The sequence below is a fragment of the Diospyros lotus genome, chromosome 13, assembly GCF_014633365.1.
Source record: "Diospyros lotus cultivar Yz01 chromosome 13, ASM1463336v1, whole genome shotgun sequence".
In the NCBI taxonomy this organism is placed as follows: Eukaryota; Viridiplantae; Streptophyta; class Magnoliopsida; order Ericales; family Ebenaceae; genus Diospyros; species Diospyros lotus.
In genome coordinates, this window is record NC_068350.1 from 38,603,909 (window position 1) to 38,625,893 (window position 21,985).

General features: G+C 33.7%; 1 long non-coding RNA gene across 1 annotated transcript; it reads left to right on the forward strand.

Moving 5' to 3' along the window:
* The first annotated feature begins 7,551 nt into the window (after positions 1 to 7,551).
* On the forward strand, positions 7,552 to 11,716 carry LOC127789081 (uncharacterized). Its single transcript, XR_008020490.1, has 4 exons — positions 7,552 to 7,629; positions 7,725 to 7,764; positions 8,088 to 8,299; positions 11,355 to 11,716. It is a non-coding gene; the product is annotated as an uncharacterized LOC127789081 (long non-coding RNA).
* The last annotated feature ends 10,269 nt before the right edge of the window (positions 11,717 to 21,985 follow it).

Here is a 21,985-nt window from a genome sequence, read left to right on the forward strand (position 1 = left end):
ATATAGCTTTGAAAGCCAAATATTTTGGACACAATTTACTTATTTATATCTCCATCTTTCTTAACATGTTAGACTGTGGATTTGAGAAGAAAGAGGACCCTACTGAGGCTTGCAAGAGGTCTGACAAGTCTTCTCCTACATTCATAAATTGACAATTAAAATTCGTTAAATCACTTCTTGGTGTAGCCACAACCTTTTTGTGTTTTTATTTTTTTTAATTTTTGTGAATGGGAGAGAAAAGTGATGTCTTAACTATTGATCTTCTCGTGCTACAATCGTACTCTACCTTCACAAAGTCTAAATTTTTAAGATAAAAAATTTTAATTATTATTTTTTTATTTGAGGGAGAAAAGTATAATTTTAACTATTGACCTACTCATGTTGTAGTTGTGCTCTACCTCCAAAAAGTCCAAATTTTCAAGATTATAAATTTTAATTCTTGTTTTTCAATAACAACAAAATAAAATTAAAAATATAAATATGTAAACTATTAAATTTTATTAATTTTATTGGGGTAGTCTTCCAAAGATATCCTCTTATTATTGTAAAGAATTATATAGTTTTCTTCTTATTGTTTCTGTGTAGAGGACTTTTTTTCTAAGTTTGTTTAGTCATTTGTTGTTATGTTCGAGATATCTCCTACTATAAAAACGTAGACGTTTTTGCGGTTTTTCGTTTCATGAAATTCTTAGTTACAGAAAACTATTAAATTTTAAAATTATCAATTTTATCATTTTATTTAAATTTTAAATTTATTCTAATATCTAATATAACCAATAACTGGGCATTTTTTAATTTTTAAATTGTAGCAAATTTTTAAAATAGCAAAATTTTTAATTCAAAGTTTAGTTTTTTGTTTAAATTTTAATTTTATTCTATTATCTAATCTAATATATAACTAACATGGGTACTTTGAAAAATTTAAGACTTTATTATATCAAAATGGGTTTTTACTTAAATAGTAGAACAGAAGAATAGATTGATAATAGAATAGAAGAATAACATGGGATTAGTTTTTTATTTTAAATTAATTATAATATTTACAAATTAATTGTTATTGCAATTTTGATAGTGTGGGGCATGTCAATAATTAATCTGATTGAATTCATTACGGTCAAACTTTTTAAAAACTCGGGACTCATTTTTTTTTCCAAATTTTTAATTAATTATAATATCTGAAAATTTTGAGAAGTGGGCCATGATAATAAATAATTAATTATTTCATAATTATAAATTTCAAAATACTAATTTTAGTTTTTTATTTTAAATTTATTCAAATAATCTAATAAATAACTAGGGAATTTTGAATTTTTTTAAGTTTCAAACAAAAATTTAAAAAAAAAAGATAAAATATGTAACTCGACTCTTCTCTAAATTTCAAAATATAAATTTTAGTTTCGTAATTTTGATGATAAAATATGTGAAAGGTGTTTTAAAAATAACGAAAGTTTGATAAAACTTAGCACAACAAAATGGGTGTTTTATTCGGGATGCTTTCCATATCCAATTGGCCCTGACCCTAGCCAGCATGCTCACTGGTCTGACATGCATCAAACCCTATAGGCCTGCCCAAATTATTATGCCTCGTGCCACCATCAGATGAGTCACACTCCTCTGATTCCGCCTTATCGGAGGTCAAACATCGCTATCAGGGCTTCTTTGCCAGTGGCATCTCCACATCACCAACACAAGCACTCCCCTTCATCCGACCCCCCAAACTTAGGCAAGCCGTTGACCATGAAAGAGGTAAATGCAGCAGCCCTCCACGTCCCCTCACTATCGTCGTACTGCTATTCCTATTAAAGCTTAACGTGGTTTTTTTTTTTTTTTTTTGGTTGGAGAATCTAATGTGTCATTAGCCAACTATATATGATTCGTTTTCAATTTTGTTTTCGATTATATATTTATTTAATTTCTTTATTCATACTTTTAATTTGATTTAAATATAAAAAAACAAAAAATGAAAAGGAAAAGATGGGCCTTCTCCCGCCTGACCTCTCCAAGCCATTTCAGAACAAAAGATCTCGTTTCCAATGCAATTGTTGTATTTTGTTATTTCCAAAAATACAAGAATGTAAATTTATAATCTTAAAAATTTAAGCTTTGTGGAGGTAGAGCACGACTATAGCACAAGAAGATCAATAGTTAAAATTTCACTTTTCTCTAAAAAAATTAACAATTAAAATTTATAATCTTAAAAACTTAGACTTTGTGAAGATAGAGCACGATTGTAGCATAAGAATATCAACATTTAAGACTGCATTTTTGCCCCCCAAAAAAAGCACAAAAAGGTCAAGACTACACCAAGCAGTCTAGTCTGTGGTGAATATCAAATGAAATTATTTGATTACCAGGTAATGAAGATATAAGACCTGCATGTGGTGACCAAAAATAAAAAAATAAAAACAAAGAAAGGAGTAATTGGTCGATAATTGAAAGCAAAAGGAAAACACATTGAATGAACATGAAAAGTGTTGGGGAAAAACTCTACAAAATAGTGGGTTAGAACTCAATCGAAATCAAACCAAAACAACCGAATGCAAGAACAAATCAAGGCAGAAAATTAAACTCCCTGTTTAGCAACAATGACAGTCACGAAGATTGCTCCAAGGCTTAGATCTGGGCTCATTCAATCACCACTTAGGCAACAACCAATGAATAGGGACACCAAGCCACAAAGGAGCCCAAAAGCCCTAAGAACCGAAGCCCTCAAACCCCCCCAACTCTCTCGGCCGATCGACACCCCTCACACAAGCCACACAAGCTTCCACACACAGTAGGATCCACCAAGGGACAGAGAGTAATCACGAAGATATGGGTTCAACAATGGCCGAAAAAACTTACCTCAAAGAGAAGACAACAACTCGGACTAAATAGGCGTTGCAAATGCCATTGACGAACAGCCACCACGCACAAGGAAAGTGCAGCACTGAGCAAGGAAAGAAGCATCTGACTGAGAAGGAAAGAAATCCCAAGAGGATCGGCCATCAATGGAAAGGAGCAATCAACCATAGCAAGGACGCCCAAGGAAGAGAATAGGCCGCCACAGACTAGGGCACAAAAAGGGGAAATGATCCCTTTTATATTAAGGGCCTAGGGCACAAAGAGAAATGGGCTTCATGGGCTTGGGCTTCCTCCTTCCCTTGAGAAAATGGGCCAAGGCCTATTTCTCCTCCAAATGGAGGGTTAAGGGCTTATGGCCCGACTTCTATAAATGGGCTGCCAATAAGTGGGTTGAACTGTTGCTTCAATCCCGGGCTGAAGCCTATGAAGCTAACCCGAACCATCGTCATCGCCTTGGACCTCATTAGGAAACACAAAATCCAACAATCTCCACCTTGATTCCTAATGAGCCAGCACACACAGGCAACATGAAACAAGCACATGCAACAAATGCAAAGCATGCAACAAATGCATAGGATAGGCAACAAATGCTTAGACAAGCAACAAATGCTTATAAGCAACAAAAGCTTAAATATGAACTTACAACAAATGCATATTATCCACATAGGAAATGCAACAAATGCATATCATCGATATAGGAAATGCAACAAATGCATATTATCCACATAGGAAATGCAACAAATGCATATTATCCACATAGGAAATGCAACAAATGCTTAAACATGTTTTTAAGGCCTTCTCTCATCCTTCCACTTAGGCTAGGATCTCTCTAATCCTCCCACTTAGGCTAGGATCTAACTCATCGTACCACTTAGGTTAGGATCTCAGTTGAAAATGAGTTGGCTAAGACTCTCCACCTAGCTTGAGGTTCTATTCATGACACTCAAAAAATGCTCTAAGAGTGTGAACACCTCACCAACCTCACTAGGGTCATAGGAAGTTACTACATTAGCCTCTTCTTTTTCTTTTCCCGTTTGTTTGTCCTTCTTGACATAACAATCCTTAATAAAATATCCAATTTTCCCACAACCATAACACTTCTTACCTTTCCCTTAGGTTTTGGACTTGGACCTACCTTTCCCATTCTTATTACCTTCCTCTTGACTTTTTAACTGAGACCTACCCCTTATCACATGGACTTCACCATATTTTCTCACTTTCAAGTTCCATTTCTTTACTCTTAAGAGAATCTATGACAATTTCTAGTGTTAAAGTATCCCTACCATACTTAATGGCATTTTTTACCTCCTTAAAGGCATCAGGAATGGCATTCAAAAGAATTACAGCCTTATATTCCTCAGACACTTTTTCACCACAATTCGTGATATCTTGAACCAACTTGTTAAAGACATCTAAATTGTCATCTAGGTCCCTAGAGGGGTCAATCTTAAATCTAAAGAAACTTTCAAGCAAATAAGGCTTATTAGGAGTGGATTTCTTAACATACAATTTTTCCAATTTTTCCCAAAGTTCTTTAGTTGTGTCAAGTTTTCCTACTTTCCTGAACACTAAATCAGAAAGATGCAAGATTATAGAAGTATAGGCAAGTTCATCTATTTCTAATTTCCATTCAGCTGTTGTGTTTTCAGGATATTTACCATCTATGGCTTTTGATACTTTTTGTTGAACTAAAATCCCTTTCATTTTCTGTTGCCAAATAGAAAAATCACCATTCCCATTGAACATCCCCATTTCAAAATGTGTAGCCATGTTCTCAAAGAATATGCTCAACACACAAATAAGTAGTGCAACCTGTAAAACACTAAGTTTTTTTTTTTTTCACACTATATCCTAAATATATAACGGGTATGCACAAAACAGATTCAATTGAGGGCAGATTTTAACAGGGATAATACTGATTTACAAGGCACAATTTTAAAGCACTAAGCAATTTAAAAAACAGTCACAAGTAAATCACACATAAAATATCAAAACAAACACTGGATACCCACTAAGAGTATAAGAAAAAGGATATGCAACCTAAGGAAATTTTAAAAGAAAAGCACAAAGTTTTAATTTAAACCAAACTTAGGCAGCAGATTCACAAAGAATCAAAGATCGATTAGAAACAAATTTTTCAAGCACTTAGCAATTTCAGTAATCACACAAATTAGCACAGGTTTACTCAGTAATATCTAAAAAATGCACAAAGCAGTTTAGATAACAATAAATCATAAACAGCCACTTGAACCCACAAAGGATTAGACCAGGCAAAATTCACACACAGCACTAAGCAATTGATTTTCTAAGCAAGACTTAACCGCATCAAAACAAGTTATGCTAACACAAGAAAATCACAGATAATCCTAATTCTAGCAACAAGCAATGGTTACCACCACAGGGTAACCCCCAATCCTAATGGCCACCCCCACACAATGGCTGCTAGTTACTGGAAATTTAAACTAGGGTTTGGAAATTTCTCACCGAGCGGGCTGTTTTAACAATCCGTAAGCAGAAAAGAGTTTGAACCACTACCTCTGCTGGAGTTGGCACGCGTTGATGCCGTCGGCTCCTCACGAACCACCACCGGTTAAGGGGACTTTCCTTGGTCGATCGATTTTTGGCTATGGGCTGTTTCACCCTCAAATCGAGTCCTGCACATAGTAATCAAGGAAACACAGATTTGGTTTTGATAAAACCCTTATCGTGAAATTGATAGAGAAAACCAGAGGGTTTTTTTTTCGATTAGGCTTTGATTTTGCACAACCTAGGAGCCACACGAGGCTCTGATACTAATTGTTGCAGAAAAACTCTACAAAATAGTGGGTTAGAACTCAATCGAAATCAAACTCAAACAACCGATTGCAAGAATAAATCAAGGCAGAAAATTAAACTCCCTGTTTAGCAACAATGGTAGTCACGAAGACTACTCCAAGGCTAAGATCTGGGCTCGTTCAATCACCACTTAGGCAATAACCAACGAATAAGGACACCAAGCCACAAAGGAGCCCAAAAGCCCCAAGAGCCGAAGCCCTTAAACCCCCCCCAAGTCTCTCGGTCGATCGACACCCCTAACACAAGCCACACAAGCTTCCACACACAGTAGGATCCACCAAGGGACAGAGAGTAATCACAAAGATATGGGTTCAACAATGGCCGAAAAAACTTACCTCAAAGAGAAGACAGCAACTCGGAATAAATAGGCGTTGCAAACGCCATTGACGAACAGCCACCACGCACAAGGAAAATGCAGCACTCAGCAAGGAAATAAGCATCTGATTGAGAAGGAAAGAAACCCCAAGAGGATCGGCCATCAATGGAAAGAAGCAATCGGTCGCAGCAAGATGCCCAAGGAAGAGAATCGGCTGCCACAGACTAGGGCACAAAAAGGGGAAATGATCCCTTTTATATTAAGGGCCTAGGGCACAAAGAGAAATGGGCTAAGGGAAATGGGCTTCCTCCCTCGCTTGAGCAAATGGGCCATGGCCTATTTCTCCTCCAAATGGAGGGTTAAGGGCTTATGGCCTGACTTCTATAAATGGGCTGCCAATAAGTGGGTTGAACCATTGCTTCAATCCTGGGCCGAAGCCGATGAAGCTAACCCGAACCATCGTCATCGCCCTGGGCCTTATTAGGAAACACAAAACCCAACAAAAAGAAGTATGGTCACCTGTTTTTTCATTCTGCCAAGCGTCGAGTATGAGAGCGAGAGCACTTTCAAATAAATATCTTATTGTCTTTGTAGGGTTAAATGTTATAAAAGGTTACAATGAACTCCAAGGACTCAAATGACTTCATTTTTCCCAAATTCTAGAAATCTCCACTGGACAATCTACACCAGTTAATGATCCACCATTTCATAACGATAATCTTTTTGAATTTCAAAATCATTTGTCTCCTCTTGTGTCCTATAACAATACGGAGACTTACGGGGGTCTAGAGCATAAAAGTACTTTTGAAGGACAGGAGTTAGAGCTTGAAAATGGTCTTGCTGTCATACTTGACCCTTTAGACAACGAAAGCAATTCCAAGCATAATAGTCTTGGGCAGAAAGAAAAAACAGGTGACCATACTTCTTTTCATGTTGATTTAATGTGTTTTCATTTTGCTTTCAATTATCGTTTAATTACTCCTTTCTTGATTTTTATTTTTTTCTTTTTGGTCACCACATGCAGTTCATATATCTTCATTACTTGGTAATCAAATAATTAATTTCAATTTTTGACAAAAACAATTAAATGAATAGTTAAGTAAAAACAAATAGAGCAAGAATTTTATCAAGTTATTTTTTGAAAAGGGCACGAAATTAGCTCAGCTCTATCATCGACTTTCTTGCCATTATCCATGCTTTTCTAATTTACTTTTGTGCTGAAAGCGTTTGGAGAAAATGATTAGGTTTCCTTCTTACTAGAGTATGAGTTGGGAAAAGAATTATGGCATTCATCTTAAGCACTAAGTTGGCACTAGATTTTTCAATGGATTAACAATTTTCAGCTATTTTTATGCTTTTTGTTCGCAAATATTTTGTGTGGTTTGTTCCCCTAAAAAACAAAACAATTTGTAGTTCACATTGCAATCATGTGCTTTTTCAGCATTTTTATTTTACTTTTAAAGTAGTTGTGTTATGCAATATATATATATATCTAGCTTTGAAAGTCAAATATTTGGCACAATTTACTCATTTATATCTCCATCTTTCTTAACATGTTAGACAGTGGATATGAGAAGAAAGAGGACCCTATTGAGGCTTGCAAGAGGTCTGACGAGTCTTCTCCTACAAGTGAGGTAATATATATATATGTCTTGATTGGCATTTTAATTCCATATATCCATTAACAAATTGACAGTTAAAATTCATTAAATCACATCTTTTGTTGCAGGCTCCAAAATCTGAGGATGGAACTTTCATCTCTTGATAAGGTCTTCACTCCAATATTACTTCAGTGCTTAGAAAGTATTTAGTAAATAATCTAGTTTCTTGCATTCATTTGCATTTTATCTCTTGAATCCATGCTAAAGAGAGTAAATACTTGGATTGTGAGTCAATAAAAAATTAATTAATCAGACATTCTTAATTAGTGTTCCCTTTTTGTCATTGGTCACCTTAATTAGTGTAATTCTTTGTGACTGCATTGTCTAGATAGAGGTGACAAGAGTTCTCCTCTTCTATAAATTCATATGCAATATTATTTCTTTGTTGAAAACTACTAATTTTATAGTTCAAACTTGTCTTATTATTTTAGCGAGAGCAAAGGAATCTCCATCTCTGAGGGCACTTCCTTGCAGCCTGTGGTACCAAGCAGGTCAACAAGAAGAACCTCTCGCAGGTCCAAGGCAACTTCAATACAATCAGAAATTTTTAGGAGATCACCAAGAATAGCAAACCTATCATTGAGGGGTCAAGCATCCTAGGGTACTTTTGAAGCTTCAAGAAATTAGAAAAGAAAATACGAAGGTTTGGATCTCTTTAAGCTAGATTAGAATGGCTAATCTTTCATAGACTGCTTGATGTAGCCTCAACCTTTTTGTGATTTTTATTTTTTTTAATTTTTGTGAGTGGGAGAGAAAAGTGAAGTCTTAACTACTGATTTTCTCGTGCTATAGTCGTGCTCTACCTCCACAAAGTCTAAATTTTCAAGATAATAAATTTTAATTATTATTTTTTTATTTAAGGGAGAAAAGTATAATTTTAACTATTGACCTACTTGTCCTACAGTCATGTTCTACCTCCATAAAGTTCAAATTTTCAAGATTATAAATTTTAATTATTGTATTTCAAGAACAACAAAATAAAATTAAAAATATAAATATGTAAACTATTAAATTTTGTTAATTTTATTGGGGCACTCTTTCAAAAGATATCCTCTAATTATTGTAAGTATTTATATAGTTTTCTTTTTATTGTTTCTTTGTATAGAGGACCTTTTTTGTGAGCTTGTTTTGTAATGACCCGTTTGTGGGTCTAGGTGTTATGGGTATTTTAGTTTGCACAATAGAGTTGTTGCCTTTATTAATTAATTGTTGAAAATATTATATGCATTGGTAATGGGGCAAATTAATGAAAATAATATTTTTGTTGGAAGATAAATATAGGTGGATCAATGTCTTTGTGAGTATAAATAAAGTGTGTGGAAAAGCCTCAAAGTTGTGGGCTAAATGGGTTTAGACCTTATTTGAATTAGGCCATTGATAAATAATTAAATTTTAAGTGTAAATGAATTGGGTTGAATCCAAATCTCAAGGAAAGTCTATTGGGCCTTAGTTGGATTGGACCATATATTTTGACTTGGGCTTGGACCATGGGCATAGAGAATGGTATCTTAATTAAAAATAAAAAAGATTAAGAAAATAGCAAAATGACCAAAACGGGTTAGAGATAATTGAATTGTGTGTGTTAGTATGAGGGGCAAATTAGGGAAACCAAAAGGGAGATGGATTGGAGGGAGTTGGGAAACAAGTCTCCCCATTTCCCCTTCCTTTTCTTCCTTCTTACTTTCTTGTTCCCTTCTCCTTCTCCCTCTCCCGATTGTCTCTTCTTCCTCCATTGTTCTTCTTTATTGGTGCTTCAAGTGGAGAATTTCCAATTTGAAGGGGTGTCTTCATCTATGTGGATTTGCAACCATCTAAGGCAAGTTCTCTTCCTTTTTGTTTCATATGCAAGATCTTCTTCTTCTTCTCCTCATGATTGTGTAAGCTCTTCTTCTCTTGTTTATCTTTTAATGCAAGTTCTTCAACCTTGTTTCCATCTTAGAAGGCTTGGTTCCTTCAATTTTAAGTTGTTGCTCTTAAATTCTTATTTTCGGATTCACTAACCATGCTATGTTCTTTGACCCATAACTTCTTATGGTTATATCCAAATTGAGATTCGTTTATTGTTTTGTAAACTAGACATCTTAAGATTCATTTTAGACACAATAATCGAATTTTTTGACTAAGATTTCAGCTCGTGATAACCTTATAAATCCCTGCTAAGATCTGAAAATTTTACTACTTTCGAGTAAATTGACCTTGTTATACTCTTTAGGGTATAATTCTCTGTGGTTATATCCGATTCAAGATCTGTTTATTTCTGTGTAACTAGACTCGATAATCTTAGTTTGGTAAATTTTTTAGAATTTTTGGCTGCGTTTTGAGCCTACAAAATCCTTGTTAATTCTTGCCCAAATCTGAAAATTTTCTGCTCTGTTTTTGGATAATCTGTTCTTGCTTCGGTTTTGAAGTATAACGCTCTGTGGTTATATCCAAATTGTGATCCGTTTATTTTTCTATAAATTAGACATCATAGGATTCAATTCAGTATAAGATTTAAAATTTTTGTTTATGATTTGGACCCATAACAACCTTGTTGAATTCTATCTAGAATTCTGTAAATTACTCTTACGAATTCTGCCTTGTTCCGGTTTTTGTACAATATCTCCTTAAGGTTATTTCGGATTTCAAATCTAGTTGTTATTCTAGAAACTAGACTCATTAGGATTTGATTTGGTATATCATTTGTGGTATTTGACCAAATATTGAGCCTGGATCAGATTTTTTGAAAATATGCTTGAAATCTGGAAATTTCTGAAAAATGTTGTTATTCAATTTTTCCTATGTAGTCTATCATTCTTATGTTTAAAATTATGATTTTTGTCTAGTTTCTTCCATTTTTTGAATTATTCTTGATAACCCTCATTTTTGGATAAAAGGGTTTTATTCTCCTTATTTCGATAAATCTTACAATATTAATTGGCTTTTTTGATGAACATTGCTAAAATCTAATTAGGGTTTTGTGTCACCTTACATTTCTTAAGGAATAACATTGCTTGATTAGGGTCTAGTGTCATGCAAGATTTGTTGTTTTTTGCATGTATAAATTTTGATTCCTTGTGGTTATTATTAGTGTAAAAATATATAGTAAATATTGGTTGGACATTTCTATAAGTATGAGTAAATAAATGCATTAAAATTTACCATTTGATCATAAGATAGTGCACACCTTAATTTATGTAATTGTGCATGATAAGCATGAATTGAGATTTTTCTTAATCATTGAGGATTGATATGAAATTGGGATATGCATATGTGATGCTTGATTATACTAATTTGCGCACCTATTATTTTATGCGGCTGCTATGTCTGTGGGTAAGAAAGGATATCGTATGAATGTATGACGCGGGTGAGGTGGCCATCAACCCGGTAGGCGAGGCTCACATTATTATTTTTTGTTGATGTATTTTCATGATACATGGATATATTGGTTGTGGGAGCATTGGGAATTATGTGGAAAATTCCTTATTGTTGGTGCATGTGCATAAGTCTGGAAATGACTACATAATATGTATAATAATCATAGCATAGGAAATTAACATAAATGGAAAACTTATGAGTTGTGTTATACTGATATCTTCTCATAGAGTTGTTGTTTACTCTATCTTGATTATCCATGCCTTTGATTCTATATCTCCATGCTTCATAAATATACTTGGTGAGCCTTGTGACTCACCTTGTTTACTCTCGTGTCATTCCAGGTAAATGTAAAGCAGTGGTTGAGGGCGAGTCCAATGGGGCTAAAGCCCAGGGTTAGAGTTGTACAGAGACCTTCCAAACTAGATAGTCCATGCTAGTGTTTGTGATGAGGGCATGTGTGAGAAAATTTTATGTTGTAAAATTTGTTAATGCCTTTGTATTTCATTTTATGTAGACTATGGTCCAAGATGTTGTAAACCTTTATGTTAGCTTCCGCTGAATTTGTCTAAGGATAGTACTATGGTGTTGTATGTTATTGTTCTATATCACACTTGTGATGACCTCTTTTCGGATATCCTATGCTAGCGAGACTATCCAGGAGTGGGCCACTACATATTTAGTCGTTTGTTGTCATGCTCGAGATATCTCCTACTATAAAAATGTAGACGTTTTTGTGGTTTTTCATTTAATGAAATTCTTATTTACAAAAAAAATATTAAATTTTAAAACTGTCAATTTTATCATTTTATTTAAATTTTAAATTTATTCTAATATCTAATATAACCAATAACTGGCATTTTAAAAATTTTAAATTGTAAAAAAATTTTAAAATAGCAAAATTCTAATTCAAAGTTTAGTTTTTTGTTTAAATTTTAATTTTATTCTATTATCTAATCTAATATATATAACTAACATGGATTCTTTGAAAAATTTAAGACTTTATTATATCAAAATGGGTTTTTACTTAAATAGTAGAATAGAAGAATAGATTGATAATAGAATAGAAGAATAACGTGGGATTTGTTTTTTATTTTAAATTAATTATAATATTTACAAATTAATTGTTATAGCAATTTTGATAGTGTGGGGCATGTCAATAATTAATCTGATCCAATTCATTAAGGGCAATTTTTTTAAAGACTTTGGACTCATTTTTTTTTTCCAAATTTTTAGTTAATTATATTATCTGAAAATTTTGAGAAGTGGACCATGATAATAAATAATTAATTCTTTAATAATTATAAATTTCAAAATACTAATTTTTGTTTTTTTAAATTTATTCAAATAATCTAATAAATAACTAGGGAATTTTGAATTTTTTTAAGTTTCAAACAAAAATTAAAAAAAAAAAAAGAAGATAAAATATGTTACCCCACTCTTCTGTAAATTTCAAAATACAAAATTTAGTTTTGTAATTTTGATGATAAAATATGTTAAAGGTATTTTAAAAATAACTAAAGTTTGATAAAACTTAGCACAACAAAATGGGTGTTTTATTCTGGATGCTTTCCATATCCAATTGGCCCTGACCCTAGCTCGTATGCTCACTGATATGACACACATCAAATCCTGCAAGCGTACCCAAATCATTATACCTCGTGCCATCATCAGATGAGTCACACTCCCTTGATTTCCCTTCACTAGAGGTCAAACATCACGAGTGGGGCTCCTCTGCCAGTGGCATCTCCACATCACCAACACAAGCACTCGACCCTTCATCCGACCCCTGAACTTAGGCAAACCACTAACCAAGAAAGAGGTAAATGCGGTAGCCCTCCACGCCCTTCATCGTCGTCGTACTACTATTCTTATTAAAGCCTGACGTGGTTTTATTTTTTATAATTTTTTGCTGGAGAACCTAATGTGTCATCAGCCAACTATATATGATTCATTTTCAGTTTTGTTTTCGATTATATATTTATATAATTTCTTTATTCATACTTTTAATTTATGTAAGCACCCTCGCCTGGATATCCCAACCACCCGGACTAACCGAACGGGAGCACTTACGGAAGGAGGAAGAATGAACCACAAGACAAGAACCACACTGGCATGCATACACAAGATTTAAAACAACGGAAGCGAAACCATATATACATGCATGCACTACGGGTACCCCGCTAGCACAGCGGTCACAAGATAAATAAATGGATACAGACTCATGTGCCGACATACACGAGACTCGAGGAATAACTTGATACAGTAAGAATAATAGAGTAAATCCTACTCAACCATCAAAGTTGACAGGGATTGACGGGACTGCCTGTACACCATACTGACTCTGCTGTTAAAAGCTGACTCCATTGCCATGGCCCACGTTACCACTACCTGGAATGTGGAAAGCAAAGTGAGTCGAGAGACTCAGCAAGCATAAAGAAAGAAAGGCTAAAGGCTGTATAGAACCAATAAGCTCTCCTCCAGAACACCAACCCCCAAGTACACACAAGCCATGAGACGCTACAACACAATAGTATAGCAAAATAAAAGCACATACTGGTCCTTGGGGCCCACACAAAACACACGGCACCCAAGTCCCATACCAGCCTGCCGCTACTTTGAAAGGCAACAAATATCTCCAGCAGCCTGTGCGTGCCATCCCGGGTCGGTACTCCTGCCACCCGTGTGTCCGTGTCGGTACTCCCAACACCCGAGCCATAGGCTCCCTCGGAACGGTTCTCCCGTCCGAAAACTAATAACTACCAGTAACCATGTAATGCACATAAAAATGCAATGGCGTAATGAGCATCAACGTGATACACTAGGGCCCATACATCCAGGCATTAGGCCATAGTAAACCACATGCAATGCATATGCCCGTGCTGGATGCAACCTAACCAAGCTAGAATGTCCGTGTCCAAGCATACTCAATAAATGAATATCCCAACATGCAACCCGTACCCATGTGCATATCAAATCATTGAACAGTAATATAATGAATCTAAACTTGCAGTAAATCACATATTGGTAGAGCTAGTCAGTAGTGTCCGGCACCGATCAACGGCCAGTGAATAGGAGTGTCTACCCGATAGTCCACTGTAGGGTCATACAATAGTCTACCCCAACGTCACCAAACAGCTGACCTCTGCCCCACTGCTTGATAGCTCAACTGAATCATAAATAAACCTGATAAAATCGTAAATAAACCCGCACGTCTAGGAACCTAGTCCCCAAGCTGGGTTCGGCATCATTCTGAAAGGAATGGAGGCGGTACAAACCCCCGTAGGCTCACAACAAACAAAGTTCTAGAAGTTCCGAATTTAATTCAAATTATAACAAATGAATAATAGCTCAATAAATAAGGCCAGGAGCCGAATTAATGTAAGGGAGGAGATAAAATACGAGAAACCTCGGAGTTTCTCACGGGAATTAAAGAACAGGAAGAAAGAGTTGGGAGCTTGCCTTTACATGGTCGTTTCCTACCTTTCTTGCACTCCCGCTGCGAAGTAAAACGTTTCTCTAGCAATTAATAAAATCATGGCTCACATTAATTAAATCTAACCGAGTAATATAAATAATTTAACCATATAAAATCCCACGTAAGCACACCACAAATAAAACCCCAATGAGTCTCATATTTAATTTAAATTAAATCATACTAATAAAATCCTCAATTCGTATAATTAATACGTGACACCGAAACGAATTAAGGGAAGGCGAGGGGTTCATAAAATGGAAAAAATTGTAAGGGTAGAGGGAACTTGCCTCATTTAAGCTGATTACAACGTTTCTACGTTTAAACACCACCAAATTAATACACGCTGTAAAATAGAATAACTCCCAAAATTAGCAAAATAGGACTCAAAACGAAATTCCAACCGTACAGAATGTTTAACACATAATTCTCTACTTACTAGAATAATTAAACCGCGATTAAACTTCATTTAATCTCAAATTTCTCCCCCAAAAATGGCCCACATGCGCTGTTCTTCTTTTCTGATTTTCCTTCGCCCGTTGCTGCTTCAAAAATGGCTGAATTTGGCCAAAATTGGCCTTTTATACAAGAAAAAATGGAGGCTTAGCGAGTAAGGTAAATGGGCGGCCCACAGTGCGCCATGTGGTGCGCTTAGCAGCCGCGCATGGCTGCCACCGCCTTGCCCAAAACGGCAAGGGTTTTGGCTGAAAAATCAACCAAAATCCTCCAGCACGCGCATCTGCTCCGCCTTGAACCCGCGACCTCCCGCCTCATCCCTTGCGCGTGTGCCAGCAGAGCTAGCTGCTCTCTCACTACATAATGCGCCTCCCATTAATTTTAAAGTAATTCTAGCCCATTTCCGCAAATCACACTTTAACCCCCTGACTTCCAAAAACGTCACATATACCCCCAAACTCCAATTCCTCTTATTTATACTTATACCCCGAATTTTCAGAAAATCCACTAAATTAATTTATTTTCCTATTTTCATAAATACTCCCAATTAAATAATCATTTTCTCAAAACAACATAAATAAATATTTTTCTTAAATCTCCAAATACACAAATAAATTAATATTTCCTTTTAACCCACAAACACAATAATTAATACTTCTCTTAATCCCAAAAATATTTAATAACCATTTTATACGCAAAAATTACTAATTATCAACCAGTCACCAATTTATTCAATTCCAATAAATAAAAAAAAATCACTTCAAATGCAAAATGTAGCAATTATTAATCGTTCCCGACTAAATTAATACTCATTTATTTAATTTCCAAATTTCAAGATATTACAATTTGATTCAAATATAAAAAAACAAAAAGAAAAGGAAAAGATGGGCCTTCTCTAGCTTGACCTCTCCAAGCCATTATAGAACAAAAGAGCTCCTTTCCAATGCCATTGTTGTATTTTTTTATTTCTGAAAATACAAGAATTAAAATTTATAATCTTAGAAATTTAAACTTTGTGGAGGTAGAGCACGAGAAAATCAACAGTTAAGATTGCACTTTTCTCTAAAAAAAAAATTAAAATTTATAATCTTAAAAATTTAGATTTTGTGGAGATAAAGCACGACAATAGCACAAGAATATCAACATTTAAGACTGCATTTTTTGCCCGAAAAAAAAAACACAAAAAGGTTAAGACTACACCAAGCAGTCTAGTCTGCGGTGAAAATCAAATGAAATTATTTGATTACTAGGCAATGAAGATATAAGAACTGCATATAGTGACCAAAAAGAAAAAAATAAAAACCAAGAAAGGAGTAATTGAACGATAATTGAAAGCAAAAGGAAAACACATTGAATCAACATGAAAAGAAGTATGGTCACCTGTTTTTTCATTCTGCCAAGCGTCAAGTATGAGAGCGAGACCATTTTCAAATAAATATCTTATTGTCTTTGTAGGGCTAAATGTTATAAAAGGTTACAATGAACTCTAGGGACTCAAATGACTTCATTTTTCTCGAATTCTGGAAATCTCCCCTAGGGGATCTACCAATTAACGGATATGTTCCACCGCTACAAAATTTAGCTAATGGATCTACCAGCTGACCGATCCGTTGTTACAAAATTTAGCGACGAGGAATTCAGCAACGGATGTGTTCTGTCGCTAAACTGATTTAAAGACAGATTTTTGGGCTTTAGCAACAGAAATATTCCATCGCTAAATGCCGAATTTCTTGTAGTGTTAATGATCCACCATTTCAAAGTGATAAGTCTTCTTGAATTTCAAAATCATTTGTCTCCTCTTGTGTTCCTATAACAATACGGAGACTTATGGGGGTCCAGAGCATAAAAGTAATTTTGAATGAGTCGAGCTTGAAAATGGTCTTGTTGTCATACTTGACCCTTTAGACAACGAAAGCAATTCCAAGCATAATAGTCTTGGGTAGAATGAAAAAATAGGTGACCATATACTTCTTTTCATGTTAATTTAATGTGTTTTCGTTTTTATTTCAATTATCGTTTAATTGCTCCTTTCTTGATTTTTATTTTTTTCTTTTTGGTCACCACATGCAGTTCATATATCTTCATTACTTGGTAATCAAATAATTAATTTCAATTTTTGACAAAAAAAATTAAATGAATAGATAAGTAAAAACAAATAGAGCAAGAATTTTATCATGTTATTTTTCGAAAAGGGCATGAAATTAGCTCAGCTCTATCATCGACTTTCTTGCCATTATCCATGCTTTTCTAATTTACTTTTGTGCTGAAAGCGTTTGGAGAAAATGATTAGGTTTCCTTCTTACTAGCGTATGAGTTGGGAAAAGAATTATGTCATTCCTCTTAAGCACTAAGTTGGCACTAGATTTTTCAATCGATTAACAATTTTTACAGCTATTTTTATGTGTTTTGTTTGCAAATATTTTATGTGTTTTGTTCCCTTAAAAAAAAACAATTTGTAGTTCACATTGCAATCATGTGCTTTTTCAGCATTTTTATTAACTTTTAAAGTAGTTGTGTTATGCAATATATATATATATATATATATAGCTTTGAAAGCCAAATATTTTGGACACAATTTACTTATTTATATCTCCATCTTTCTTAACATGTTAGACTGTGGATTTGAGAAGAAAGAGGACCCTACTGAGGCGTGCAAGAGGTCTGACATGTCTTCTCCTACAAATGAGGTAGTAGTATATATGTCTTGATTGGCATTTTAATTCCATATATCCATTAACAAATTGATAATTAAAATTCATTAAATCACTTCTTGGTGTAGCCGCAACCTTTTTGTGTTTTTATTCTTTTTAATTTTTGTGAGTGGGAGAGAAAAGTGAAGTCTTAACAATTGATCTTCTTGTGCTACAGTCTTACTCTACCTTCACAAAGTTTAAATTTTTAAGATAATAAATTTTAATTATTATTTTTTTGTTTGAGGGAGAAAAGTATAATTTTAGCTATTGACCTACTCACGTTGTAGTGGTGCTCTACCTCCATAAAGTCCAAATTTTCAAGATTATAAATTTTAATTCTTGTGTTTCAATAACAACAAAATAAAATTAAAAATATAAATATGTAAACTATTAAATTTCAATAATTTTATTGGGGTAGTCTTTCAAAGATATCCTCTGATTATTGTAAATAATTATATAGTTTTCTTTTTATTGTTTCTGTGTAGAGGACCTTTTTTCCGAGCTTGTTTAGTCATTTGTTGTTATGTTCGAGATATCTCCTACCATAAAAACGTAGACGTTTTTGCAGTTTTTCGTTTCATGAAATTCTTATTTACAGAAAACTATTAAATTTCAAAATTATCAATTTTATCATTTTATTTAAATTTTAAATTTATTCTAATATCTAATATAACCAATAACTAGGCATTTTTTAATTTTTAAATTGTAGCAAATTTTTAAAATAGAAAAATTTCTAATTCAAAGTTTAGTTTTTTGTTTAAATTTTAATTTTATTCTATTATCTAATCTAATATATAACTAACGTGGGTACTTTGAAAAATTTAAGACTTTATTACATCAAAATGGGTTTTTACTTAAATAGTAGAACAGAAGAATAGATTGATAACAGAATGGAAGAATAACGTGGGATTAGTTTTTTATTTTAAATTAATTATAATATTTACAAATTATAAATTTTTACAAATTAATTGTTATTGCAATTTTGATAGTGTGGGGCATGTCAATAATAAATCTGATTCAATTCATTAAGGTCAATTTTTTTAAAGACTTGGGACTCATTTTTTTTCAAAATTTTTAATTAATTATAATTTCTGAAAATTTTGAGAAGTGGGCCATGATAATAAATAATTAATTATTTCATAATTATAAATTTCAAAATACTAATTTTAGTTTTTTATTTTAAATTTATTCATATAATCTAATAAATAAATAGGGAATTTTGAATTTTTTTAAGTTTCAAACAAAAATTAAAAAAAAAAAGATAAAATATGTAACTCGACTCTTCTCTAAATTTCAAAATATAAATTTAAGTTTCGTAATTTTGATGATAAAATATGTGAAAGGTATTTTAAAAATAACGAAAGTTTGATAAAACTTAGCACAACAAAATGGGTGTTTTATTCAGGATGCTTTCCATATCCAATTGGCCCTAACCCTAGCCAGCATGCTCACTGGTCTGACACACATCAAACCCTATAGGCCTGCCCAAATCATTATGCCTCGCACCACCATCAGATGAGTCACACTCTGATTCCCCCTTATTGGAGGTCAAACATTGCTAGCAGGGCTTCTTTTCCAGTGGCATCTCCACATCACCAACACAAGCACTCCCCTTCATCCGACCCCCCGAACTTAGGCAAGCCGTTGACCATGAAAGAGGTAAATGCGGTAGCCCTCCACGTCCCCTCAATGTCGTCGTACTGCTATTCCTATTAAAGCTTAACGTGGTTTTTTTTCTTTTTGCTGGAGAATCTAATGTGTCATCAGCCAACTATATATGATTCGTTTTCAGTTTTGTTTTTGATTATATATTTATATAATTTCTTTATTCATACTTTCAATTTGATTTAAATATAAAAAAAAAACAAAAAATGAAAAGGAAAAGATGGGCCTTCTCCCGCCTGACCTCTCCAAGCCATTACAGAACAAAAGATCTCGTTTCCAACGCCATTGTTGTATTTTGTTATTTCCAAAAATACAAGAATTAAAATTTATAATCTTAAAAATTTAAACTTTGTGGAGGTAGAACACGACTATAGCACAAGAAGATCAATAGTTAAAATTGCACTTTTCCCTAAAAAAATTAACAATTAAAATTTATAATCTTAAAAACTTAGACTTTGTGGAGATAGAGCACAATTGTAGCACAAGAATATCAACATTTAAGACTGCATTTTTTGCCCCCCTAAAAAAGCACAAAAAGGTCAATACTACACCAAGCAGTCTAGTCTGTGGTGAATATCAAATGAAATTATTTGATTACCAGGTAATGAAGATATAAGAACTACATGTAGTGACCAAAAATGAAAAAATAAAAACAAAGAAATGAGTAATTGGACGATAATTGAAAGCAAAAGGAAAACACATTGAATCAACATGAAAAGAAGTATGGTCATCAGTTTTTTCATTCTACCAAGCGTCGAGTATGAGAGCGAGACCACTTTCAAATAAATATCTTATTGTTTTTGCAGGGTTAAATGTTATAAAAGGTTACAATGAACTCCAGGGACTCAAATGACTTCAATTTTCCCAAATTATGGAAATCTCCACTGGACGATCTACACCAATTAATGATCCACCATTTCATAACGATAATCTTTTTGAATTTCAAAATCATTTGTCTCCTCTTGTGTCCTATAACAATACGGAGACTTACGGGGGTCTAGAACATAAAAGTACTTTTGAGGGACTGGAGTTAGAGCTTGAAAATGGTCTTGCTATCATACTTGACCCTTTAGACAACGAAAGCAATTCCAAGCATAATAGTCTTGGGCAGAAAGAAAAAACAGGTGACCATACTTCTTTTCATGTTGATTTAATGTGTTTTCATTTTGCTTTCAATTATCGTTTAATTACTCCTTTCTTGATTTTTATTTTTTTCTTTTTGGTCACCACATGCAGTTCATATATCTTCATTACTTGGTAATCAAATAATTAATTTCAATTTTTGACAAAAACAATTAAATGAATAGTTAAGTAAAAACAAATAGAGCAAGAATTTTATCAAGTTATTTTTTGAAAAGGGCACGAAATTAGCTCAGCTCTATCATCGACTTTCTTGCCATTATCCATGCTTTTCTAATTTACTTTTGTGCTGAAAGCGTTTGGAGAAAATGATTAGGTTTCCTTCTTACTAGAGTATGAGTTGGGAAAAGAATTATGGCATTCATCTTAAGCACTAAGTTGGCACTAGATTTTTCAATGGATTAACAATTTGCAGCTATTTTTATGCGTTTTGTTCGCAAATATTTTGTGTGTTTTGTTCCCCTAAAAAACAAAACAATTTGTAGTTCACATTGCAATCATGTGCTTTTTCAGCATTTTTATTTAACTTTTAAGGTAGTTGTGTTATGCAATATATATATATATAGCTTTAAAAGTCAAATATTTTGGGCACAATTTACTCATTTATATCTCCATCTTTCTTAATATGTTAGACAGTGGATATGAGAAGAAAGAGGACCCTATTGAGGCTTGCAAGAGGTCTGACAAGTCTTCTCCTACAAGTGAGGTAGTATATATATGTCTTGATTGGCATTTTAATTCCATATATCCATTAACAAATTGACAGTTAAAATTCATTAAATCACTTGTTTTGTTGCAGGCTTCAAAATCTGAGGGTGGAACTTTCATCTCTAGATAAGGTCTTCACTGCAATATTACTTTAGTGCTTAGAAAGTATTTAGTAAATAATTTGGTTTCTTGCATTCATTTGCATTTTATCTCTTGAATCCATGTTAAAGAGAGTAAAGACTTGGATTGTGAGTCAATAAAAAATTAATTAATCGCACATTCTTAATTAGTGTTCCCTTTTATCATTGGTCACCTTAATTAGTGTAATTCTTTGTAACTGCATTGTCTAGATAGAGGTGACAAGAGTTCCTTCTCTTGTATAAATTCATATGCAATATTATTTCTTTGTTGAAAATTACTAATTTTATAGTTCAAACTTGTCTTATTATTTTAGCGAGAGCAAAGGAATCTCCATCTCTGAGGGCACTTCCTTGCAGCCTGTGGTACCAAGCAAGTCAACAAGAAGAACCTCCCGCAGGTCCAAAGCAACTTCAATACAATCAGAAATTGTTAGGAGATCACCAAGAATAGCAAACCTATCATTGAGGGGTCAAGCATCCTAGGGTACTTTTGAAGCTTCAAGAAATTAGAAAAGAAAATACGAAGGTTTGGATCTCTTCAAGCTAGATTAGAATGGCTAATCCTTCATAGACTGCTTGGTGTGGCCTCAACCTTTTTGTGATTTTTATTTTTTTTAATTTTTGCAAGTGGGAGAGAAAAGTGAAGTTTTAACTATTGATTTTTTCATGCTACAGTCGTGCTCCACCTCGACAAAGTC